Below are 13,045 nucleotides of genomic sequence, written 5' to 3' on the forward strand. Positions count from 1 at the left end.
CGGCTGTACAGCCATCACCAGGCGGCCGGCCCTGAGCAGCTGCTGGGGGAGCGGCCCGGGGGGCATTTGCATCTTTGCCATCCGGCCCAGTCCGCCCCTGGTTGGGATTAGGGTTGTTTTGGGGTTAGGGTTGTGATTAGGATTATGGATCGGGTTGGGATTAGGGGTGTGTTGGGGTTAGGGTTGGAGTTAGAATTGGGGGGGTTTCCACTGTTTAGGTACATCAGGGGGTCTCTAAACGCCACAGCCAATTTTGCACTCAAAAAGTCAAATGGTGCTCTGCCGTGCGCCCAAACAGTGGTTTACCCCCACATATGGGGCATCAGCGTACTTGGGATAAATTGGACAACAACTTTTGGGTTCCAATTTCTCCTGTTACCCTTGTGAAAATAAAAACTTGGGGGCTAAAAAATCTTTTTTGTGGAAATTTTTTATTTTTTTATTTTCACGACTCTGCATTATAAACTTCTGTGAAGCAGTTGGGGGTTCATAGTGCTCACCACACATCTAGATAAGCTCTTTGGGGGGTCTAGTTTCCAAAATTGAGTCACTTGTGGGGGGTTTCTACTGTTTAGGTACATCAGGAGCTCTGCAAATGCAACATGACGCCCGCAGATCATCCCATCAAAGTCTGCATTCCAAGCGGCGCTCCTTCCCTTCCGAGCCCCGATGGGTGCCCAAACAGTGCCCCCCCACATATGGGGTATCAGCATACTCAGGACAAACTGGTCAACAGATTTTGGGGTCCAATGTCTCCTGTTACCCTTGAGAAAATGAAAAATTGCAGGCTAAAAAATCATTTTTGAGGAAAAAAAAAAGAGGATTTTTTATTTTCACGGCTCTACTTTATAAATTTCTGTGAAGCACTTGGGGGTTTAAGGTGCTCACCACACATCTAGATAAGTTCCTTAAGAAATCTAGTTTCCAAAATGGGGTCACTTGTGGGGGTTTCTACTGTTTAGGCACATCAGGGGCTCTCCAAATGCGACATGGTGTCCGATCTCAATTCCAGCCAATTCTACATTGAAAAAGTAAAACGGCACTCCTTCTCTTCCAAGCTCTGCAGTGCGCCCAAACAGTGGTTTACCCCCCACATATGGGGTATCGACGTACTCAGGAGACATTGCCCAACAACTTTTGTGGTCTAATTTCTCCTGTTTCCCTTGTGAAAAAAAGAATCTGTGGGCGAAATAATCATTTTTGTGTAAACAAATGCGATTTTTTATTTTCACGGCTCTACGTTATAAACTTCTGTGAAGCACTTGGGGGCTCAAAGTGCTCACCACACATCTAGATAAGTTCCTTAAGGGGTCTAGTTTCCAAAATGGTGTCACTTTTGGAACGTTTCCACTGTTAAGGCACATCAAGGGCTCTCTAAACGTGACATGGCATCCGATCTCAACTCCAGCCAATTTTGCATTGAAAAAGTCAAACGGCGCTCCTTCTCTTCCAAGCTCTGCGGTGCGCCCAAACAGTGGTTTACCCCCACATATGGGGTATCGGCGTATTCAGGAGAAATTGCACAACAAAATTTATGGTTACATTTCTGTTTTTACACTCGTGAAAATAAAAAAAAAATGGTTCTGAAGTAAAATGTTTGCAAAAAAAGTTAAATGTTCATTTTTTCCTTCCACATTGTTTCAGTTCCTGTGAAGCACGTAAAGGGTTAATAAACTTCTTGAATGTGGTTTTGAGCACCTTGAGGGGTGCAGTTTTTAGAATGGTGTCACACTTGGTTATTTTCTATCATATAGACCCCTCAAAATGACTTCAATTGTGATGTGGTCCCTAAAAAAAAATGGTGTTGTAAAAATGAGAAATTGCTGGTCAACTTTTAACCCTTATAACTTTGTGACAAAAAAAAATTTTGTTTCCAAAATTGTGCTGATGTAAAGTAGACATGTGGGAAATGTTATTTATTAACTAGTTTTTTGTGACATAGCTCTCTGATTTAAGGGCATAAAAATACAAATTTTGAAAATTGCAAAATTTTAAAAATTTTCGCCATATTTCCATTTTTTTCATAAATAATCGCAAGTAATATCGAAGAAATGTTACCACTAACATGAAGTACAATATGTCACGAAAAAACAGTCTCAGAATCAGCGGGATCTGTTAAAGCGTTCCGGAGTTATAACCTCATAAAGTGACAGTGGTCAGAATTGTAAAAATTGGCTCGGTCACTAAGGGGTTAAATGTAAAGTGGGCACTTATTGACAAAATGTGGGCACTGTTTTCTAGGGCACTTGCACATGGCATTGCTATATTCTAGAGAGTGGTTTTAGAATCTAGAGGGGACAGAAAATCACACAGCAGATACAGCAATAGGGACACATGGCAGCAGCGGCTCAGCATTGGGGTATCGGCAAGATGAGGAGTTTATGCAGGTTGGTCTTTATATAGAGATTATTTTCAGCAACAGCGCCGTCATCTGCTGAGGCTCTCCTACATCCACGATTAGGGTGCGCCACATGGTTATAATCAACGTTACCTGGTTAGCGGCCCACTCAGAAGTTTCGACCCCACTAACCAAAACCCTTGCTACGTCTCAAATTCATTGAGAGGTGTAGTTTGTAAAATGGGGTCACTTATAGGGGGTTCTGCTGTTCTGGCACCTCATGGGCTCTCGCCATTGCATCTGCAAACCATAACAGTAAAATCTGGTGCTCCTTGCCTTCCGAGCTTTGAACTGTGCCTGAAAAATATTTCCCGATTACATGTAGGGTATTGGCGCACTCAGGAATTTTTTTTTTTAACTGAAGTTCATTTGTTCCTATTAACCTTTAGAAAAATTAAAAACTTGGGGCTAAAACAAAATTTTTGTGGTAAAAATGTAATTCTCTCTTCACGGCTCAGTGGTATAAAATTCGGTGAGGCACATGTGGTGTCAATATGATCACTGCACCCCTAGATGAATTCATTGAGGAGTGTAGTTTGTAAAATGAGTTCACATATAGGGAGTTTCTGTTTTTTTTTCTGGCCCCTCAGGGGCTCTGCCAATGTGACATGGCACCCTCAAACCATTCCAGCAAAATCTGAACTCCAATATGGCGACTCTTCCCTTCTGAGCTTTGCACTGTGCCTCAAAATTAGTATTCCCCCACATATTGGGTATCCACGTACTCAGCAGAAATTGCACCAAACAATTTGTTGTGAAATTTTTCCTGTTACACTTATGAAAATACAATATTTTGGGCTAAAATAACCTTTTTGTGAGAAAAAGTTGATTTTATTATTTTCACGGCTCAACATTATAAACTTTTGAACCTTGAACCTGGGGGTTCAAGGTGCTCACCACGCATCTAAACACATTCCATGAGGGGTCTAGTTTCCTATATGGAGTCACTTGTGTGGGGGTTTCCACTGTTTAGCCACATCAGGGGCTCTCCAAATGGGACATGATGTCCGCTAATAATACCAGGAAATTGTAGGTTCAAATAGTCAAAGGACGCTCCTTCTCTTCTGAGCTCTGATGTGCGCCCAAACAGTAGTTTTCCCCCTCATATGGTATATTGGCGTACTCAGGAGAAATTGCACTACAAATTGCATGGTGCAATTTCTCCTGTTACCCTTATGAAAATGCAAAATTTGGGGCTAAAATAACAATTTTGTGAGGAAAGAGTGATTTTACTACTTTCATGGCTCAACTTTATAAACTTCTGTGAAGCACCTGAGGGTTCAATGTGCTCACCACACATCTAAATACAGTACATTCCTTGAGTGGTATAGTTTCCTAAATGGGATCACGTGGGGGGGGGGGAATTCCACTGTTTAGGCACATCAGGGGCTTTCCAAATTGGACATGACGTCTGCAAGTGAAAATGCAATATTTTGTGGTAAAACATTTGTGGGCAAAATTTTTTATTTTTATGGCTCCACATTATAAAACTTTTGTTAAGCACCTGAGGGTTCAATGTGCTCACCACACATCTGTATCGGTTCCCTGAGGGGTCTAGATTCCAAAATGATGTCGCTTGTGTGGGATTTTTAATGTTTAGGCACATCAGAGGCTCTCCAAACGCGACATGGCATCTGCCAATTGTTTCAGGAAATTTTACACTCAAAAAGTATGGAGTATCGGCGTACAACAAATTTCTGTTACCCTTGTCAAAATTGGATCTGAATTAAATTTTTTTGTGAAAAAAAAGTTAAATGTTCATTTTTTCCCCCCCACATTCCAAGCTTTCCTGTGAAGCACCATAGTGTAGTTTTGAGTACCATGAGAGGGTGCAGTTTTTAGAATGGGGTCACTTTTGGGTATCTTCTATCATACAGACCCCTCAAAGTCACTTAAAATGTGATGTGGTCCCTAAAAAACGGTTTTGTAAATTTTGCTGTAAAAATGAGAAATCACTGGTCAACTTTTAACCCTTATAACTTCCTAACAAAAAATGTTCCAAAATTGTGCTGATGTGAAGAAGATATGGGGGAAATGTTACTTATTAACTATTTTGTGTCACATAACTCTGATTTAAGAGCATGAAAATTCAAAGTTGGAAAATTAAGAAACTGCAGTAACATTGAGGATTTATGTGTAGAATTGAATCAGTCCTCTGCAAAACTGAGTTACAGAAATGATCCCCAATGGACGCTTAAAGGGAGTCTGTCACCCCAATTTTCGCCTATAAGCTAAGGCCACCGCCATCAGGGGTGTATATCCACAGAATTCTATAATGCTGTAGATAAGCCCCCCCCATGTAACCTGAAAGATAAGAAGAACAAGTTAGATTATTGTCACACAGCATCTATTTTAAGATCTGGAATTAAAGTAGTTACCAGAAGAGCACCCACGTTAGTGAAATTCCCCAAGCATGTTCTGCGCCAAAACCCCCGAAAAAACCTGGTTGGAATGTAGTGGTTTTTACAAGTGCAGTAATAGTAGTTGTAGAATATGCTAACAAGAATTGAACATTACAATATTCAGTAATCATGATAATTTGTTACATTAGTATAAAACAGTTTATTAATTGCAATACAATGAATGTTGTGTATAAAATTGATTGCTGTCACAAAGCATATGTAGGGTGTACATCATGCAAACTCAAAACATGTATATCTGAACATCTGTATGACGTATCTAACTCCACCAATTGAAATCGTAATATATCTGCAGTAGCCTAGCACTTTATCATGCTTTTCCTGGCTAATAAAATGAGGGACCTCCCAAAAATTGATGTAGGGTTTCCCTATAATTAATAACCAGCAAAGGCTAGGCAGACAGCTGTGCGCTGATATTAATAGCCTAGGAAGGGGCCATGGATATTGACACCTCCAGGCTAAAAACATCAGCTCTCAGCTATCCCAGAAAAGGCATGTTTATAAGATGTGCCAATTCTGGCACTTAGCCTCGCTTTTCCCACTTGCCCTGTAGCGGTGGCAAGTGGGGTGATAGTTTGGGGGGGGGTTGAGGTCACCTTTGTATTGTCAGGTGACATCAAGCCCAGGGGTTAGTAATGGAGAAGTCAATAAGATGCCCCATTACTAACCCCATAGTCACATTGTATAAAAACACACACACCAAGAATAAAGTACTTTAATTGAAAGAATGACACATACTCCTTTAATCAATGTTTCAGTAGCTCCACAATCATGGGGAAGATTGAGGACTTGACAGATGTCCAGAAAGCAGTTATTGACACACTCAAGGAGGGTAAGCCACAAAAGGTCATTGCTAAAGAAGCTGGCTGTTCACACAGTGCTGTATCCAAGCATATCAATGGAAAGTTGGAGTAGAAAGAAAAAGTTTGGTAGAAAAAGGTGCACAAGCAACCAAGATAACCACAGCCTTGAAAGAATTGTTAAGAAAAGGCCATTCAAAAATTTGGGTGAGATTCACAAGGAGTGGACTGCTGCTGGAATCATTGCTTCAAGAGTCACCACACACAGACCTATCCCGCACATGGGCTACAAGTGTCACATTCCTTGTGTCAGCCACTCATGACCAATAGACAACGCCAGAAGCCTCTTACCTGGGCCAAGGAGAGAAAGAACCGGACTGTTGCTCAGTGGTCCAAGGTGTTGTTTTCAGATGAAAGTAAATTTTGCATTTCATTTTGAAATCAAGGTCCCAGAGTCTGGAGGAAGAGTGGAGAGGCCACAATCCAAGCTGCTTGACGTCTAGTGTGAAGTATCAACAATCAGTGATGGTTTGGGGAGCCATGTCATCTGCTGGTGTAAGTCCACTGTGTTTTATCAAGACCAAAGTCAGCGCAGCCGTCTACCAGGAAATTTTAGAGCGCTTCATGCTTCCCTCTGCCGACAAGCTTTTTGGAGATGGAAATTTCATTCTCCAGCAGGACTTGGCCACTGTCCACACTGCCAAAAGTACCAATACCTGGTTTATATACAACAGTATCACTGGGCTTGATTGGCCGCAAACTCACCTGACCTTAACCCCATGGAGAATCTATGGAGTATTGTCAAGAGAAAGATGAGACACCAGACCCAACAATGCAGATGAGCTGAAGGCTGCCATCAAAGCAACCTGGGCTTCCATAACACCTCAGCAGTGCCACAGGCTGATCGCTTCCATGCCACGCCGCATTGATGCAGTAATTGATGTAAAAGGAGCCCCGACCAAGTATTGAGTGCATTTACTGAACATGCATTTCAGTAGGCCAACATTTCGGATTTTAACATTACTTTATGACACCAGCTTGAAAAATTTTCTAAGTTACTGAAATAATGACTTTTCGGTTTTCATTGGCAGTAAGCTAAAATCATCAACATTAACAGAAATAAATACATGAAATAGATCACTCTGTTTGTAACGACCCTATATAATATATTCATTTTGTGTATTGAAGAACTGAAATAAATTAACTTTTTGATGATATTCTAATTTTGTGAGAAGATATATATAGATATATATATATATATATATATATATATATATATATATATATTTATTATTGTCTAAGGGGTACTTCCGTTTGTCACGGAAATCCCGCGTCGCTGATTGGTTGAGGCCGCCACGCTACGACCAATCAGCGACAGGCACAGTCCGGTCGAGAATTAGTCCCTCCATACTTCCCTCCAGTCAGCGCTCACATAGGGTTAATGGCAGCGTTAACGGACATCGTTATGCCGCGGGTAACACACTCCGTTAACGCTGCTATTAACACTGTGACCAACTTTTTACTATTGTAAAAAAATCTAATGTTAAAAATAATAAAAAAACCAAAAAACCTGCTATTCTCACCTTCGGTCGTCCGCGGCTGCCGCCAGCTTCCGTTCCCAGAGATGCATTTCGAAATTACCCAGAAGACTTAGCGGTCTCGCGAGACCGCTAAGTCATCTGGGTAATTTTGCAATGCATCTCTGAGAATGGAAGCTGGCGGCAGCAGCGCACGCATCGGGACAGCTTCGCTGGATGCCGGAGGGTGAGTATATAACAATTTTTTATTTCAATTATTTTTTTAACAGGGATATGGTGCCCACACTGCTATATACTACGTGGACTGTGTTATATACTGCATGGCTTCTATATACTACATGGGCAGTGTTATATACTGTGTGGGCTGTGCTATATACTGCGTGGGCTGTTCTATATACTATGTGGGCTGTGTTATATACTGCATGGCTTCTATATACTACATGGGCAGTGTTATATACTGCGTAGAATGTTATATACTGCGTGCCCCGTGTTATATATTACGTGGGCTGTGTTATATACTGCGTGGCCTGTGTTATATACTGCGTGGGCTGTGCTGTATACTGCGTGGGCTGTGCTGTATACTACGTGGGCTGTGTTATATACTGCGAGGGCTGTGCTATACATTACGTGGGCTGTGTTGTATACTACGTGGCTGCTATATACCATGTGGCCTGTGCTACATGTATATACTATGTGGCTGCTATATACATACATATTCTAGAACACCTGATACGTTAGAATCGGCCCACCATCTAATATATTATATATACATACACACACACACACTGTGAAGAATTATTAGGCAAGTTGTATTTTGATCACATGATGATACTTTTTATACATGTTGTCCTACTCCAAGCTGTTCAGGCTTGAGAGCCAACTACCAGTTCGGCCATATTTCAGAGCTGCAACGTTACTGGAGTAACAAAAAGCACAAGGTGTGCGATACTCAGGGACATGGCCAAGGTAAGGAAAGCTGAAAAACAACCACCTTTGAACAAGCAACATAAGATAAAACGTCAAGACTGGGCCAAGAAATATCTTAAGACTGACTTTTCAAAGGTTTTATGGACTGATAAAATGAGAGTGATTCTTGATGGGCCAGAGGCTGGATCAGTAAAGGGCAGAGCGCTCCACTCCGACTCAGACGCCAGCAAGGTGGAGGTGGGGTACTGGTATGGGCTGGTATCATCAAAAATGAACTTGTGGGACCTTTTCGGGTTGAGGATGGAGTGAAGCTCAACTCCCAGACCTACTGCCAGTTTCTGGAAGACAACTTCTTCAAGCAGTGGTACAGGAAGAAGTCGGTATCGGTCAATAAAAACATGATTTTCATGCAGGACAATGCTCCATCAGATGCCTCCAACTGCTCCTGAGCGTGGCTGGCCAGTAAAGGTCTCAAAGAAGAAAAAATAATGACATGGCCCCCTTGTTCACCTGATCTAAACCCCATAGAACCTGTGGTCCCTCATAAAATGTGAGATCTACAGGGAGGGAAATCAGTACACCTCTCGGAACAGTGTCTGGGAGGCTGTGGTGGCTGCTGCACGCTATGTTGATCGTAAACAGATCAAGCAACTGACAGAATCTATGGATGGAAGGCTGCTGAGTGTCATAATAAAGAAAGGTGGCTATATTGGGCACTAATTTTGGGGGGTTTTGTTTTTGCATGTCAGAAATGTTTATTTCTAAATTTTGTGCAGTTATATTGGTTTACCTGGTGAAAATAAGTAAGTGAGATGGGAATATATTTGGTTTTTATTAAGTTGCCTAATAATTCTGCACAGTAAAAGTTACCTCCACAAACAGATATCCTCCTAAGATAGCCAAATCTAAAAAAACCCACTCCAACTTCCAAAAATATTAAGCTATGATATTTATGAGTCTTTTGGGTTGATTGAGAACATAGTTGTTGATCAATAATAAAAATAATCCTCTAAAATACAGCTTGCCTAATAATTCTGCACGCAGCGTATACAAAAATGACTCCATGAGAATTGTCATCTCGCAGAACAGCTGAGAGTACATAAGATCTCACATAAGATTGTCTAGACTGGATACAATAGTAAAAAAAACAAAGAAGGAACATAATGATTGAATACTCTGCAGTAAATAAACAGCGTTAGTACATAAAGATAATATACGGTACTTAAGGTACCGTCACACTAAGCGACGCTGCAGCGATACAGACAACGATGCCGATCGCTGCAGCGTCGCTGTTTGATCGCTGGGGAGCTGTCACACAGACCGCTCTCCAGCGACCAACGATGCCCCCGGGTAACCAGGGTAAACATCGGGTTACTAAGCGCAGGGCCGCGCTTAGTAACCCGATGTTTACCCTGGTTACCAGCGTAAAGTAAAAAAAACAAACAGTACATGCTCACCTGCGCGTCCCCCGGCGTCCGCTTCCTGACACTGACTGAGCTCCGGCCCTAACAGCACAGCGGTGACGTCACCGCTGTGCTTTCACTTTCGGGCCGGCGCTCAGTAAGTGTCAGGAAGCAGACGCTGGGGGACGCGCAGGTGAGTATGTACTGTTTGTTTTTTTTACTTTTACGCTGGTAACCAGGGTAAACATCGGGTTACTAAGCGCGGCCCTGCGCTTGGTAACCCGATGTTTACCCTGGTTACCAGTGTAAAACATCGCTGGTATCGTTGCTTTTGCTTTCAAACACAACGATACACGGCGATCGGACGACCAAATAAAGTTCTGGACTTTATTCAGCGACATCACAGCAGGATCCTGATCGCTGCTGCGTGTCAAACTAAACGATATCGCTAGCCAGGACGCTGCAACGTCACGGATCGCTAGCGATATCGTTACAAAGTCGTTTCGTGTGAAGGTACCTTTAGTTAACATGTTTTTTGATTAAAAAAAAAAAAAAAAATGCAAACGCCATCCCATGGTGACCCTAATTAGGAAAGTCCTCTGCCTCCAACATTAAAATCTCACCTTGTGTCAGCCAACCTCAGTGTAGATAAGGGCAGAACAGGACCCGAGCCCGACTGTTCAGACGCCTGGCCATGGGAAGCTACACCGATTAAATACCTAGCTCAGAAAGGGGAACTACACCAGTTTGTAGAAAGTAAAAGAAACTACAGCAAAACCAAGGAAAAGAGCCGGAGCATAAGTTGGTATATGTGCAGTACATAAGAGCACGTTCACACTGTGGCTATTTCACAGACAAAACTCAACACTGCGCAGATGAAAGTAACCAACGAAAATATGACAGTGTGGAAGTTTAGGAGATACCTGTTGCCTTATATATCTGTTCCCATTCCTAATATGCAGAGTTCTAACTTTTTAATTTTCATTGTATTGTATTTCATGATGTTTTTATTAAACTTTCTCACCTTCTAGGAAACGTTCCTGTAATATTGTTTACATGAGGTGTCCTGGTTAATCCTCCAATTGCCTACCTTCTTTTGCATCTTCCAGTTCTGGACCGCTCATTGTGCAGATGGGGTCATGTATCTTCTTACTTCAGAGCTGACTGGCTGTGCAAAATGCCTCCTGGAACTACAGTTCTACAGACTCCCTCCAGGATTCTACTTCCACACTGTTGTATTTTTGCCTGGTGTGCATGCCCGGGAGTTTTGTCATGGACATGCTCCACTGCTGGCATGACGGCCGTGACACTCCTGCCGGGCATGGCTGGTGCGGTGCACATGCTCCGATGTTAGTGCTATGATTGGCCGCTGGGTAGACACGTGACTATGCGCAGGACCAGGGTCACAGAGATATAAGGTCCTTTTTGTCTCCATACATTCATACCCTTAAACGCTTGAATATTCCCCATGAAACGAGCGTTGTGGTTCTGCTCTCTGCTCTTGTGCCAGGTTCCTCCCTCACCCCCTGGTAAGTTATGCACTGCCTTTCCTTTGCACACATCGCGGTCCACTTGGCCTCCATTTATGTCCGCCACACTTTGTGACTACGGCGGTACATACTCTTACTGTGCCTTACATACAGGCTTTTTCTGGGCTGATGCACTAGTTCTTGGCTGGTTTCTTTCATTTGTCTATCTTTGCTACTTTAGAAGATATTTTATTCTTGTTGCAATTGTTTTGATTAAACAAGTAAACTTGTTATATGCATTCATAAAACTCCTTCTCCAGTTCTCTTTAAACCTATGCTCCGGCTCATTTGTTTGGTTTTGCTCTAGTTTCTTGTACTTTCTACAGAGACGTGGCTCCCCTTTCTGAGCTAGGCACTACATCTGTATAGTTTCCCATGGGCAGGTGTCTGAAGTCGAACCTGGGTCCTGTTCAGCTCCCATCTATATTGAGGTCTGCTGACACAAGGTGAGATTTTAATACACAGGATCAAGTGATTAAGACACAGGATCGTCCCGATTGGGGTACCCCTTGTCGCGATGGGATGGCTTATAAACAGTGATCACTGAACGTGCTGGGATAAGGTGTTATCTGCGCATGATCGTGCGCCGAGTGACTTCTGCATGCTCGAATAATATGTTTGAGTCCCAGCGGCTGCATGTCTCAAGGGTGTTCGACAGTCGCAACACATGCAGGGATTTCCCAACAAACAGCTGCGAGACATACAGCCGGGAATAATCAAACATATTTTTCAAGCACTCCGAAGACACTCGGTTAGCACCTTATCTGATCTATTTTTTATCAAAATAATGTTAACCAATTACCCTATGGTATTTACATGTACTATCATTTACTACAGGGTATATGCTCATTTTGTTTTTTCTTGGGTTTTTACCGTGTCTGTTGTCACATCCTCACCCCACATGGAGCTGCAGCGACTACACCTTCAAATGTCTTTGCGGTCTCATATGTGGGGGAGACGACCCAGCATATACGAGACCGCACATTTCAGCACAAATCGAGTGTCCATGGTGGGGAAACATACCTGCCGGTGCCCTTTCCTTTCGAGAAGATGAAACAAAACATCTCTCAATTAAAATTTTAATTTCTGGAACATGTTCCTGTTTCAGGAAGAGGAGGCAACAGAATCAAAATGTTGAAACGTCGAAAATCCTTTTGGAATCATAGATTAGATACTCTGGAACCTAAGGGGTTAAACAGATTAGGACATTTGTATTTACATTAAAACTATTTTGTTCTTTTCCTTTCTTTCTCTAGAACTGTACGTCACAGATTCTTACCTGCCTTTCTCTTTTCTCTATATCACTCTCTTACTTGATTTATACCACCACCACCTATATTATTTTACTAATAACACTTTCTAATCCTTCAGATTTGACATTTTTTTTTTTATCTGGCTCCTTTTCCATTAGTGCTGTAGAGTGGCCATGAACAATGTCCTCTTCAAAGATCAGATTATCATTGGTTAATAGTAGTCACAATATTGGTGCTTTTCCTCAGCGCATCTTTTCGGCTATATCCCCCTCTTTTGAACTGATTTTCCTGTTGACTAAAGGCCATCTTAAATGAATGATTGTGTGTAAGCCATTATAATACTGAGTATCACTAATTGTATGATACATGTATTCTTTTGTCAATTGTTTACAGTTCCGAAGGCGGCCAATACAGGCTGTAAATCATGGTGGGACACGCTATTTAATAAAATTGTTCATTTTTGCATCAATCCTTTGGGATGTCATATTCTAATTTTTTGGGCTATATAGAAGTGGAATCCTATTTGTGCATCCTTCTACGAGTGCCACGTAGCTCTTTTTTTGTTCTGATAGTACACCTTAAAAGACGCAAACATTTTTATTTTAATTTTTTTTATTTACTTTTTATTTATTGGCATGTTCATTGTTGTAAACAGCGGTCGGCATGAGAAAAAAAAAAAAAAAAAAATTATCAAAACCTTGTACTGATCTGTTATAAATTAGATGGCAATTTCAAAATGTTATGCAGAGAAATTATTCATTACATTTTGTGGGTTTC

Source organism: Ranitomeya variabilis, chromosome 2 (genome assembly GCF_051348905.1).
Source record: "Ranitomeya variabilis isolate aRanVar5 chromosome 2, aRanVar5.hap1, whole genome shotgun sequence".
Lineage (NCBI taxonomy): Eukaryota > Metazoa > Chordata > Amphibia > Anura > Dendrobatidae > Ranitomeya > Ranitomeya variabilis.